Here is a 13,772-nt window from a genome sequence, read left to right as displayed (position 1 = left end):
TCATTCCATCTTGCATGGTTAATGTCCCAGTTCCACCTGAAGGAAAACGAAAACTTAAAAGAAGATGCTGCCACCTGCATACTTCACTTTCGATACATTGCAGTGTTGTTTTGGTGTTGAGAAATCTAGTGTTTGCACCATACACGCCTTTTGGTGTTATGGTCAAAAAGTTCGACCTTGGTTTCATCAGAGCGTAACACATTTTCTTACATATGTTTTTGACACTTAAGATAATGGAATTTGGGCTCCAGTCAAGGTTTAGTGAATTGTACTTGTCAAAATAAAACAACAGATATGAAAGCAACAAAACATAATTTTGGGTTAATTTAAACCTACCAAACGGTGGTAGCGTTTAACTAATTCCAGTTTAAAATGACGTAATGTGATGGGTTCACTTTTAGTAAAACAAAAATGATGTGAATTGAAATGAGTTCATCACTATTAGGCGATCGTTCATTCACTGCCACACCCCACTTCAAATGGACTGGACGTCTATCACCATCTATCGGCCATCAATGAGTTAATCAGGGGTGTGTAGACTTTTACATCTAAGTTACTCATAGGAATGACATTCCTCCACGCTTTCTAATACCTTCATTTTCGCTACATTAGTGTTCATGTGATTCTCTATTGCAGATAGCGTGTCATGTGACCTGGCAGGGGGAATACACAATCGTGTTTCCTTTTTCATTTACTGAACATAACTCGGCCGACTACAGCGAGAGTTTTTGTCCCTGTGTACATGTGAAGCATGACAGCACTCGGTACTTGTCAATCAGTATTACATAAAGACGTTTCTCAACCTTCATTGAACCACTACTTACTTAAACTTCACCCAAAATATTATCAGCTATTATCAGCTTTATGACCATCATAGATGCACACAGCATTTTACAGGGATGGCTTAGTTAACGAATTTAAACACACTCATAAGACAGGTCTCAAACTCAAGGCCAGGGGCTACACCTGGTCCACCACGCCATTTTGGTGGTGGTGGTGGTTGTGGTTTTATAATCGCTTCTGTACGTCTGTCTGTTTAGCAAAACACACTAAAACTCTTTTTTAAGGTTTGTCTTAGTGCCAAATTCTCTCACTAACAAGAAAGTGGAGACTATCGGATAACATCACTTTGCAGCTGTTTAATTGAGAGTTAAGTTTCACGGTAAATTTACAGTAAAACTTGCACAATACTGTAGGGCTGCAGCTATCGATTATTTTAGGAGTCGATTAATCGATGAACTAGTTAGTTCGAATAATCGAGTAATCGGATAAGGAACATGAAAAACTAAAATTCCTGAGCTGAGCCTAAAGCTTTTTTTTTTTTTTAATTTTTTTATACAAATCTCTTAACAAATGGTTCCGACACATATTCCCACAAAAAGCGGCTAAATATACCAATAAACTACATTATTGATGCATTAAAAAAACATTAGCTTAAACAAAAACTTATGTTGGTCTTAACAGGAAGCAGCTGGATTCAGCAATGTGAAATGAGGCCGACTAGATAGCAGTGTATCCACCCAGATCAATGAACCTAAGGCAAACACTTTAAAAATAAACCATTACAACGCCACTTTAGTTAAACAAATACTCGAAGCAGCAAAATTTAATTCAAATCTTTTTTTCTAATCGAATACTCGAGTTAAATCGATTAATCGTTGCAGCACTACAATACTGAATTAAACATTAAAATTTTAACATTAAAATGTTCAATCAAGGCATACGGTACTGTACACTGCTGGCTAAAAGTATTGGCACCATTGCAATTCTGTCATATAATGTTCAAGTTCTCCCAGAAAATGATTGCAATGACAAATGCTTTGGTAGTAATATCTTCATTTATTTTGCTTGCAATGAAAAAGCACAAAACAGAATGAAATTTTTTTTAAAATCATTATCATTTTACACAAAACTAGTATTGGCACCCTCAGCCTAATACTTGGTAGCACAACCTTTTGACAAAATAACTGCAAACAACCGCTTGCGGTATCCATCAATGAGTTTCTTATAATGCTCTGCTGGAATTTTAGACAATTCCTCTTTGGAAAACTGCTCCAGGTCTCTGAGATTTAAAGGGGGCCTTCTCCAAACTACCATTTTCAGATCTCTCCACAGGTGTTCTATGGGATTCAGGTCTGGACTCATTGCTGGCTACTTTAGAAGTCTCCAGTGCTTTCTCTCAAACCTTGTTCTAGTGCTTTTTGAAGTGTGTTTTGGGTCATTGTCCTGCCGGAAGACCTATGACCTCTGAAGGAGACCCAGCTTTCTCATACTGGGCTCTACATTATGCTGCAAAATTTGTTGGTAGTCTTCAGACTTCATAATGCCATGCACACGGTCAAGCAGTCCAGTGCCAGAGGTAGCAAAGCAACCCAAAAACATCAGGGAACCTCCGCCATGTTTGACTGTTGGGACCGTGTTCTTTTCTTTGAAGGCCTTGTTTTTTTCCTGTAAACTCTATGATGCTGCCTTTTCCCAAACAGCTCTACTTTTGTCTCATCTGACCAGAGAACATTCTTCCAAAACGTTTTTGGCTTTCTCAGGTAAGTTTTGGAAAACTCCAGCCTGGCTTTTTTATGTCTCTGGGTCAAAAGTAGGGTCTTCCTGGGTATCCTACCAGAGAGTCCCTTTTCATTCAGACGCCGACGGATAGTACTGGTTGACACTGTTGTACCATCGAACATTTTTGGATGTTAGTCGAGGTTCTTTATCCACCATCCGCACAATCTTTCATTGAAATCTCTCATCAATTTTTCTTTACCGTCCACACCTAGGGGGGTTAGCCACAGTGCCATGGGATTTACACTTATTGATGACACTCCGCACAGTAGACACATGAACATTCAGGTCTTTGAAGATGGACTTGTAGCCTTTAGATTGCCCATGCCTCCTCACAATTTTGCTTCTCAAGTCCTCAGACAGTTCTTTGGTCTTCTTTGTTTTCTCCATGCTCAATGTTGAGTCAACTTTAATCCATTTTAACTGGCTGCATGTGTGATTTAGTTATTGCCACCACCTGTTATGTGCTACAGCAAAATAACAGGTGCTGTTAAAAACACAAATTAGAGCAGCATCACATGATTTTTCAAAGGGTGCCAATACTTTTGTCCCACCCATTTTTGAGTTTTGTGGAGTTTTTGAGTTTTTTTCCATTCTCTTTTGTGTTTTTTCATTGCAAGCAAAATAAATGAAGACATTATGACCATAACATTTGTAATTGCAATCATTTTCTGGGAGAAATTGAGCATCATCAGACAGAATTGTAGGGCGTGCCAATACTTTTGGCCAGCACTGTATACTTCTTTGTGTTCGAGATAACTCAAGAAAGAATAAAGGGATTATTATCAAACTTTGGAATAAGAAACAGGTGGTTAAATTTTGGGGTAATGAAGTCAAAATTTCCAGAGGTTAGAAAAGACATTTTGGCATGGCTTGATAACAGATGCGCCTATTTAACTTGTATTTTAAGGGTGATGAGGTGATGAGAAGACAAATTGTCACAGTGGTCAGTGATATGGTGATGCTACGAATTTGGCTGCTTGGGTGGCAGTCTGCCCTCTTTAGTTACTGTTGTTTCCTTCTTGAAAATAAATTAAACAGTTAAGACTGGAGTCAGCTCTGTTGGTGAGTGGTTAGCATGTTCGCTTCACATCTCTGAGATCAAGGGTTCAATCCCAGGCATTCCGTCAACTACTGTACATGAGTGTGCAGCACCCATCTGAAGGCGCGCTGCTCTCACTGTTGGTTTTGATGGGTAATATCTTGTTCACCTGCCTAATCTTGCTTGTACTCGTATTGCTGCCTCTCGTGCTCAATTACGGTACAGTTGCACGGGGCTTACCGATTGCGCCGGAGGCATGACAACGAAACTATCAATTCACAATGAAAAAAAAACAAACTAAAGTAACGTGTAACGCACGCGACAATTTGAAAAGTAGTTGAGTAAAAATTACAAATACGTGCTGTAAAATGTAGCGAAGTAAAAGTAAAAAGTACCACTTCATATTTGTACTTAAGTACATTTTTGTGTATCTGTACTTTACCTCAGTACAGTAATGGTTGGTTGTCTCCTGTTAACCATTTTAGGGATAGGCTCCAGCACCCCTGTGAACCTCATGAGGATAAGTGGTACAGAAAATTAATGAATGAAGGCCTGAATGAATTCATTTAAAAAACAAAAGTATATAGACAAGTTTCCTGAGCGAAATATGGGCGGTGCCATCTTGGAAAATGTCTGCTTTGAAATTCCAATTTCAATAGAACAACATGAATTGCGGTTGAAGTAAGCAGTGTGTTGACAAAGTCACTGTACAACTGCAAAATCAAGCAAGAGGAACCCATGGAATCTCCAAAAATGGATTCAACACGACGTAGACAGAGACAGAGATGAGATTGTATGATTGTTCTTATCACTTCGTTGATCATTCATGGACAAAATTATAACGACTTATCAGCCTGTGTTGACGTGAGGTATAGAATGATACGCCGGCCACTTGAGTAACCAAAATGAGGTGAAAAATACAAATGATATTACATTTGCCGAATGCAGAAGGGCTGACATGGATTTTGTTGTTACAAGGAAATATTACAAAGTATGTACAGAAAACAAAAATAGTTATTGTTTTTTATTGCAGATATTGATTGCAATAAAACATTTGGACAACATGATTCCATTTCTTGTTTTATTTAAAACAATTGGTGCATGTGCAAAACAGGTCAATAAATCACAATTTATAAAATGATTAGAAAAAATAGCACATGAGAATGTGATATCAGACAGCAGAGCTCCAGAGCGACTTGAGAGCCTCGCCAAACTTTGACCCGACATTACTCAGACCCTCAGCGGCCTACGGACAGGCTTTCTCTTGCTGTCCTCGGTAATTCCAGTTCCAATAGCATATCTTAAAGTTGCTGCAGTTAAAAATCTCGTAGTTAGATCTCGGGATTGAGCTGACGGTCAGCTCCAGCCCCAGCCTCTTGGCCGCCCTCGAGTAGAACGACGTAGTCTCAATATATCCATCAACGTACAGTAAGTGTTGCTGTGAGGCACATCAACTTATCTTCCCTTGCTTAACAGCGTTTTCCACATGTAAACTAATGAACAAAAAACTTGTAACACTTGCGTTGAGATAATTGTGCCATGCTACATGTACTGATTAGCAACAGGCTAGCAGCAGATACAGTAGTTGTAGTAAATAATATTAACTCATTCAATTCCAGCCATTTTCACCGGAACAGGGCCCTTCGCTCCTGGCCGTTTCACTGGATTTTGACTGATTTTGCAAGGCCCACAGAAAATTCTGTTCTATTGCTATATAAACATGGAACCCACCAAAAGAAAGATTAGACTCTCTTCTTTCAGCAGGAAAAAAAAAAGTTAGTTCATATTTTTTTCCATTCTTTAGAAATCAGCATTAGAAAATAGCTTAGTTTGAGCAATTTTCCAATTTCTGATGAAAAAACTGAGAAATTGAGCTTTTTTTAAAGCATGCATTTCATACATAACTTTGACTTTAACACAGCTATTTTTTGCTTTAGTTACATCCCAAACATCTGAATAATGTTTTCCTTTTACAAAATAACATAAACAACAAGATAAAGTTTTTGATAGCAAAGTAACTATTTATTTACACATAACTAACTGAAAGATGATGCTGTTGTGGCCGCGACAGCCAGGGTAAACTTTTCCCTCATCGCCGCCTGTCTCATAAAGATGGATTTTTTTGAGTCTTTCTTTTGTGGTGACCACTGCCTCGTGGCAGAGTTCGCCTGGGGAACTTGTGTTCCTAGGGCGGAACTGGTTTGGCCCTGCGCGTTTTCGTGTGGGACACTGGAGGGTGCGGGGGACGCGAGCGGCAGAGCACGGCGGTGTGGGCTCTACTCGGCGAGCAGCAAGGACTCAACGGCATCGTCCGCTGCACTGGTGGTCCCGGTCGTTCTGCTCAGTCGTCCAGCGCCTGGCATCCCGAGGGTCCTCCCGGTTGTTCTGCTCGGTCGTCCGGCGCCTGGCATCCTGGACGTCCATTCGGTCGTCTTCCGTCGGCGCCCCGGCCATGCGGCCCTGCCGTTTGTTCCGTTGAATCGGGTTGCGGGTCTTACCAAATGCGCTACTGCCATTCAGTGGCCAGTTTTATTGCTTTAAAATGGATTTTCAGCATTGTGCCTTGGAGCTAAGTTGAATCAGAACCTAGAGATGTCGCTTGTGAAAAAAAACCTAAAAGACGTCTTTGGGACACTGAAACAACGTATTTATACGTTTTTGGGAGCAAATGAGTTAAAGATCATCATAATTAGTACAATCATCATCGTAATAACAATATCAAAGGCAACAAGTCGTTTCATGCGCGAGATTTTAGCTTAAGTATTTTTTGAGCACCCGACACATGAAAATGCAGGGATAGGAAGAACATACCTTCCATAACACAGCGGCAACATGGCTACAAAAACATCTCCCCTCCCTGTCCTCCTCTGTCGTGATGGTGGCAGATGGATGCGATATTTCCAAATTGTCTTTTTTAAGGGATTTTGGATAAGTAATGTTACTCCAGATTCATTGCTGTTTTGGATGGAGAAATTCTAAAACGGAATTTGCTAGTAGACATGCGGAAGTACCTCGGAAACTTGTCTATATTTATATACGATGTGGCCTGGAACAAAAAATGAGTTTGACAACCCTGACTTATACAATTATTAGGGCTGTCAAAATTATCGCGTTAACGGGCGGTAATTAATTTATTTAATTAATCACGTTAAAATATTTGACGCATTTAACGCACATGCCCCCTCAAACAGATTAAAATGACAGCACAGTGTCATATCCACTTGTTACTTGTGCTTTTTGGTGTTTTGTCGCCCTCTGCTGGCGCTTGGGTGCGACTGATTTTTTTGGGTTTCAGCACCATGAGCATTGTGTAATTATTGACATCAGCAATGGCGAGCTACTAGTTTATTTTATAATTGAAAATTTTACAAATTTTATTAAAAAGATAACATTAAGAGGGGTTTTAATATAAGATTTCTATAACTTGTACAAACATTTATCTTTTAAGAACTAATAGTCTTTCTATCCATGGATCGCTTTAACAGAATGTTAATAATGTTAATACCATCTTGTTGATTTATTGTTATAATAAACAAATACAGTACTTATGTATGTATATATCCGTCTTGTGTCTTATCTTTCCATTCCAACAATAATTTACAGAAAAATATGGCATATTTTATAGATGGTTTGAATTGCGATTAATTACGATTAATTAATTTTTAAGCTGTAATTAACTCGATTAAAAATTTTAATCGTTTGACAGCCTTAACAATTATATTTCAAATCATCTTTCCCTACAAGAAATGAACACAAAACAACATATTTTGGATGCATATGCACTTTTTAAAAACACATATGATTGACATGTCTCATTTGTGGCGATATTATACTTCATATTTTTAATTCTTAAGAGATTTTGTGGCCGTTATTCCATTAGCAGCATAAGGCCATTGTGGGTTTCACACGGACGAGTACGAGTTGCATCAGGGTTTTGACACCGGCGCGTTATCGTCGGCCTCATGACTGCGCCACCAGCTGTTACTCCGCCCTGCGAGCAACAAACCGCACTCACATCACACATGCGCTCACTTTACTCACACATGCACTTCATCCAGCTCTACTGCCAACACGCCAGGCTCGTTATGTACTTAATTCAATCACAGCAGTACCTTGAATTACAAGTTTATGACTCAGTGCTGACATTGACTTGTGAGCAGTTCATTCATTGTTTAGATACGTTTTATCATTTGCTGGTGACTAATTGATTATGGAGAAGCGCATTTTCCATCGACTGGTAACCAATTAATTCGTTGTCGATACGCGGTCTACATTTGGCAAACATTTATTGCATTTGACATCATTCCTAAAGGTCCAATGACCTGCTCTTTATGTGGATAATGAGGTACGCTTTTCCGAAAACATGATCATTTTACTTTGAATATCTTCAAACTATAAAAACAAGAAGTAGTGATGTCATCCTTTTTCCGTACTATGCGTTGTTGGTTTTGGCACTTTTAGTGGTCGCGGTTTGAAAGTGCTCGTCGTGTCTTTCCGCTTGGACTGACCGCTCTCGGACTATTAGCGCTACGCATGAGTGAGATATTTCATTACTGCCTTTTTTTCTTCCCTTATATTTTTTTGTTTAGAGCTGCGCAATTTAACTCTTGACTACACAAAATGAGGCGAGAGGGTGCATATCGTCCACACGACAAGCAAACCAGTTAAATGGCAACAACAGCATATGATTTTAATGTCGTAAAATCAGTCTGTTAAATTTTCGTTTGAGCGGAAGCACACGTATGAGCGAGTGATGCCATTATGGTTGGGCACTTCTAAATGTTAGGAGATGCTGTTATGTACAAAAAGGACTATAAAACACACCTGACTATAAGCCGCCACCCACCAAATTTGACACTAAAACGTTATTTGTTCATATATAAGCCACACTGGTCTATAAGCCGCAGCTGTCCTCACTGTATTATGGGATATTTACACTTAAAGATATTAACCGGTAACACTTAATTTGACAGCGGCATCATAAAACTGTCAAAAGACCAAATGAACCACCATGAAGCTTTGAACCAATTGGCTGCAAAGCTTTATTGCTTCAAAAGGCTTTATTTGGCCATCACTGCTCCCTTGGGGAAGACAGTCAACTTCTGCTGCCAACACTGTTGTTGTTCAACATGCCTCCTAGCATGCATTGCACCGCTACAGATATAAATAACAATTATAATTCATATTCTGTGCTAATTATTTCTTCAGTTACTGTTCCAGTTGTTTCATTAATTGCTAGTTTTGGTATTTAGTAGCACTTTATTCGACAGTGGAGCCATAAGACTGTCATTAGACCGTCATAATTATAACATGACACTATCATGAGCATTAATGAATGCTTATAACAGTGGTATTTAGAGTTATCCGGAAAATTATCTTAATTTTTAATGGATGTTAAAGATCCGAGCTGGACATAAATGGAGTTATTCATGACATAATCTTCCAGATGACACCTGATGACATCTTTCATAAGCATTCAGTAACACCCATGATTGTGTCATGTCATAATTATGACGGTCTTATGTCAGTCTTATGACACCGCTGTCAAATGAAGTATTACAAATAAAATAAATAAATATGCAGCACAAGCCGCAGGATTCAAAACGAAGGAAAAAAGTAGCGGTCTTTAGTTCGAAAATTACGGTACTCCTTCTGGAATGCTAACTTTGGAAGGTAACGTTTTTTGGGGGTTTTTTTGTGAGCGCTATTATCAGACTTAACATTAGCTGTGCCAGTTTGGTGGTCATACATCCTGATTTATGCTCAACGATCTGTCATTTATATGCCTCATCTGGCGCACTACGCAGCCTCAAGCAGGACACCTTTTTGTAGGTGTTTGACAGTTAGGGCTGCAACTAACGATTATTTTTATAATCAATTAATCGGAGGTTTAATTAAACGATCAACCGATTAATTGGATAAATGTCACTTTTTTCAATTGCCTTCACAATTTAACCTGAATTTGTTTTAGGCATGTTGTAAGTAACAATGAAGACAAAATGGATGACTATTTCCTTCATAAATAATATTTAATGACAGCTTCTTGACTTAACTGTATTCTACAGCTGTACTGTTTTAAGTACATAAAACGTTTTATTACATTTTTTAAATAAAGGTTCGGAGTATAAACATAAAAACAATTTCTCAGTACACAAATTAGACCAAGGTCCTGTTCATTCCAATAGAATTAAAAGTGCTGCTTATAGACATTTTTTTGTGTCAATGACACATTTATTTACTTTAAACAAACTAAACAAGAAAATTCAAATACGGAGGAGGCAGACTCAGTTTTCTTCATAAAAAAGTTGTTCATTAATACAATCCAAATCCAATTTCAAAGCACACTCTCTTGTATGACAATTTACAGTTTGAATGGAGGTTTGTGTTAAAAGGAGACTAAGCTGTTGTATGAACGGGTTCATGTGCGTGGCTTCTTTATAAAAAGAAATGAGACAACTTTACTATCTAACAATAACTCCAGTGCAAATATGCTTCTCCAAAACACAATACAGACGGACACCTAAGACAATGATTAGCATAATTGTTAACTAGCTTAGTGCTCCGTTCTAAGTAGTAATGTCTCATCAACAAAGAATACAAACAGTACAACTGACTTCATTTACTCACCTTTGACGGAGGTACACTGGATCTAACAACACAAAAGACAATCGAACTCTCGACGCTTCGTAATACAGTATTATTGATTCAGCAACCCAACCTGAGTGTGGCAGTGAACTCTCTCTCTCTTGCCCTAATCCCTGGCGCGTGCACTTAGCCTCGCATTACACACACACACAAGGACCCATAGGGGACTGCTCGTAGCTGCCAGCAAAAATCGATTATCAGATTAGTTGGCAACTAATTTATGAATCGATTTTAATTGATTAGTTATTGCAGCCTTAGTGACAGTATATCAAAAAGGTGATAAGTATCGCCATACGTTTTAGCCCAAATGGTTATCGATATGCTCCCACCAAGAATCGATTTAGCGTTTTAAATAGGAATCACTGTTTTAAAAAAAAAAAAAAGTGAACCATCATGTTGATCCCAAAATCTTCCATTAGAATAGTGTCTACATTAGCTCACTGGCTGCCATTGACAGCGCTAGACATTCGATTCATTTGGACTGGATTGGACATCTAGCGCTGTCAATGGCACTGAAACTAGCGCATTAACAGCCAGTCTTTTGTGGGCATGTACAGGTCATTTCCTGTTCATTTTAGGGCATTTACAGGTTATTTCCTGTTGATTTTGAGTCACTTCCTATTCATTTGGGCACATTCTTTTCAGTAATCCAAACTCAACAGGAAGTGACCCATAAATGTTCCAAAATCAATAGGAAGTGACCCATAAATGGCCTATAATTGCACATTAATTTATTTAATTTAGTTTTCAAATGATATAAAAAAATAAATACATGAGGATCGAAGTACAACAAAAGAACAACAGGCTAACTTGCATAGCAAAAGTCCGCTAGCTTAAATGCTATAAAATGCATTTTTTTTTTTTTTACAATGGTCTTAAGTCGTTCAAACACGTTTCCAAAAAAAACATCTAATATACCTATTAACTACATTACGAATGCATTAAAAAAACATAAGAGCAAACAAAAACTTAACTTGTGTTGGTCTTAACCGTGAGTAGCTGGATTCAGCCAAATTAAATGAATTATTTTATATTTACTGTTGCCAGTAGGGGGCAGTGTATCCACCCAAATGAATACAACTAAATGCAAACACTTTCAAAACAAACCATTGCAACGTCACTCTAATTAAACGAATACTCGAAGCAGCAAAATTTGTTTCAAAGCTATTTTGTAATCGAATTACTCTAATTAATCGATCAATCGTTGCAGCACTAATCGCCATATCGTTAGATCATCGATATCATGAGCCTTGTACCGCTCTATCATATGGTGAGGTACCCAGAGGTTCCCACCCCTACTTATTTCTCCACCCTGTTGGAGTTGTACCTGAACGCAACACACTCCAGTGTATTTGTTAGTGCTCACTAAATGTAACAGGTAAATAAAGGTAAATACTTAGGAAAGTGATTTTTTTTTACCGTAACTGCTGCTGTCCACTCAACTTGAAGGCACTACTGCCATAGATGAGTCATTTCTCATTGTCAAAGAGTTTTTAAAAAGAGGGAATTGGTGAGTTTAATTCAATTGTTGTTGTTTGTGTTAGCATGCTAGGCATTAGCTACTTACCATGTTTGACTTGGCAGTAATGTAGAAGTAGTGCTGGGCTCTTTTGTCAATATATTAGAAACCGTAAAATGTTTTTCTGCGCAATATAAAAAATACTTTTCATTACATCAGTTTCAGGCTGTTACATTGTGTGTTTTTTTCGCATAGTAGAGTGTAAATATAGTTTCTCTAAAATGGGTTTTCAGCAGTTTCACAATGAAGTCAATATGTTTTCACAATACAGTACCAATGAATTGTTCCAATGTTTTCTACATATATCCAAACAGCAGGTCCATGAAACTTCTATTATTATGATACCATTGTTATCATTTAGATAATTACCGTAATTTTCGCACTATAAGCCGCTACTTTTTCTCCTCATTTTGAATCATACGGCTTATGGACCAGAGCGACTTATTTGTTGATTTATTTCAGTGAATATGTAACACTTTATTTGATATAAGATTGTCATAACTATGACATGACACTATCATGAGCATTATCGAGTGGTTATGACAGGTGTCATTAAGTGACACCCGGCAAATTATGTCACTAACTCCATTTATGTCCAGCTCAGATCTTTTACATCCATTCAAAAGTGAGATAATTTGCCGGATGACATTCCATGACGTCTGTTACAAGCATTCATTAATGCTCATGACAGTGTCATGCCATAAATATGATTGTCTTATGATAGTTTTACGGCACTACTGTCAAATAAAGTGTTACCCAATACCATAATTAGCATTTAATGAAACAACTAGAATCGTAACTGAAGAAATAATTAGCACAGAAGATTAATTTTGATTGCTATTTACATCTGTAGCGCTGCAATGCATGCTAGGAGGCATGTTGGATGACAACAGTGTTGACAGCAGGTGGCAGCAGCGGTTGACTGTCTCCCCCAAGGGAGCAGTGATGGCCAAATGAAGCAATGAAGCTTTGCAGCCGATTGGTTCAAAGCTTCATGGTGGTTCATTTGGTCTTATGATGCCGCTGTTAAATTCTTTTTTTTTTTTTTTAATTAAGTCTGATTTTCGAAGTAGCTTTCCAATAATAAGAAGAGTAAAATTATCTATGCCAAAGCCTCAATAAAATTTGAAATTCACAAAAATTCACAAAAAGTGTTACCGGTTTATATATTTTAATACAGTGAGTACAGCTGCGGCTTATAGTCCAGTGCGGCTTATCTATGCACAAATGCCGTCTTCTTGTCAAATGTGGCTTGTGGCGGCTTATAGTAAGGTGCGCCTTATAGACTGAAAATTATGGTATGTTGTTGCTGGGAGTACGCTTGAGTTGGATATTGCGAATTTTTTCTTCCTCACCCAATGCCACAAAGTGTTTTTCATATTGTTGGACGGGACAATAGGTAACATTGGCAGTGTCAGTACCTTCAGAAGCGAACATGCTTTGTTAACATTAGAACTGAATATTAAAGCTAAAGCGAGAAGCTAGCTTTGTAGAAGTGAATATTAAAGCTAAAGTGTGAAGCTAGCTTTGTAGAAGTGAATATTAAAGCTAATGTGAGAAGCTAGCTTTGTAGAAGTGAATGTTAAAGCTAATGTGAGAAGCTCGCTTTGGAAAATTCTTTTTTTTTTTTTTTTTTTTTTTTTATAATAATTTTTGAAGTAGCTTGCCAATAATAAGCAGAGTAGAATTATCTCTGCCAAAACCTCAATAAAATGGCTCTTATCAAAGTAGTAACTGTTATTTTATTAATACCATAGCAGCAAAATTCCTGCCAGTCAAACCAGCTGAAAAGTAACACATTTAATTTTAGGGTACTCTTGTAAATTGAACTTGAAATGGCATTAAAGTGTTCTTATGCTATCATATTGTGTTATATATTTCAGGGCTGCAGCTATCGATTATTTTAGTAGTCGATTAATCCATGAACTAGTTAGTTCAAATAATCAAGTAATCGGATGAGGAACATGAAAAATTAAAATACCTGAGCTGAGCCTCAAATGTTTTTTT

At 37.8% G+C, this 13,772-nt stretch overlaps 1 protein-coding gene across 1 annotated transcript in view; it reads left to right on the top strand.

The window, feature by feature from the left end:
• cica (capicua transcriptional repressor a) overlaps positions 1–13,772 on the top strand; it is a 112,552-nt gene that overhangs the window by 18,100 nt on the left and 80,680 nt on the right. The window lies entirely within an intron of this gene.

Source organism: Corythoichthys intestinalis, chromosome 22 (genome assembly GCF_030265065.1).
Source record: "Corythoichthys intestinalis isolate RoL2023-P3 chromosome 22, ASM3026506v1, whole genome shotgun sequence".
NCBI classification, from domain to species: domain Eukaryota; kingdom Metazoa; phylum Chordata; class Actinopteri; order Syngnathiformes; family Syngnathidae; genus Corythoichthys; species Corythoichthys intestinalis.
This window is presented reverse-complemented; position numbering and strand designations above follow the sequence as displayed.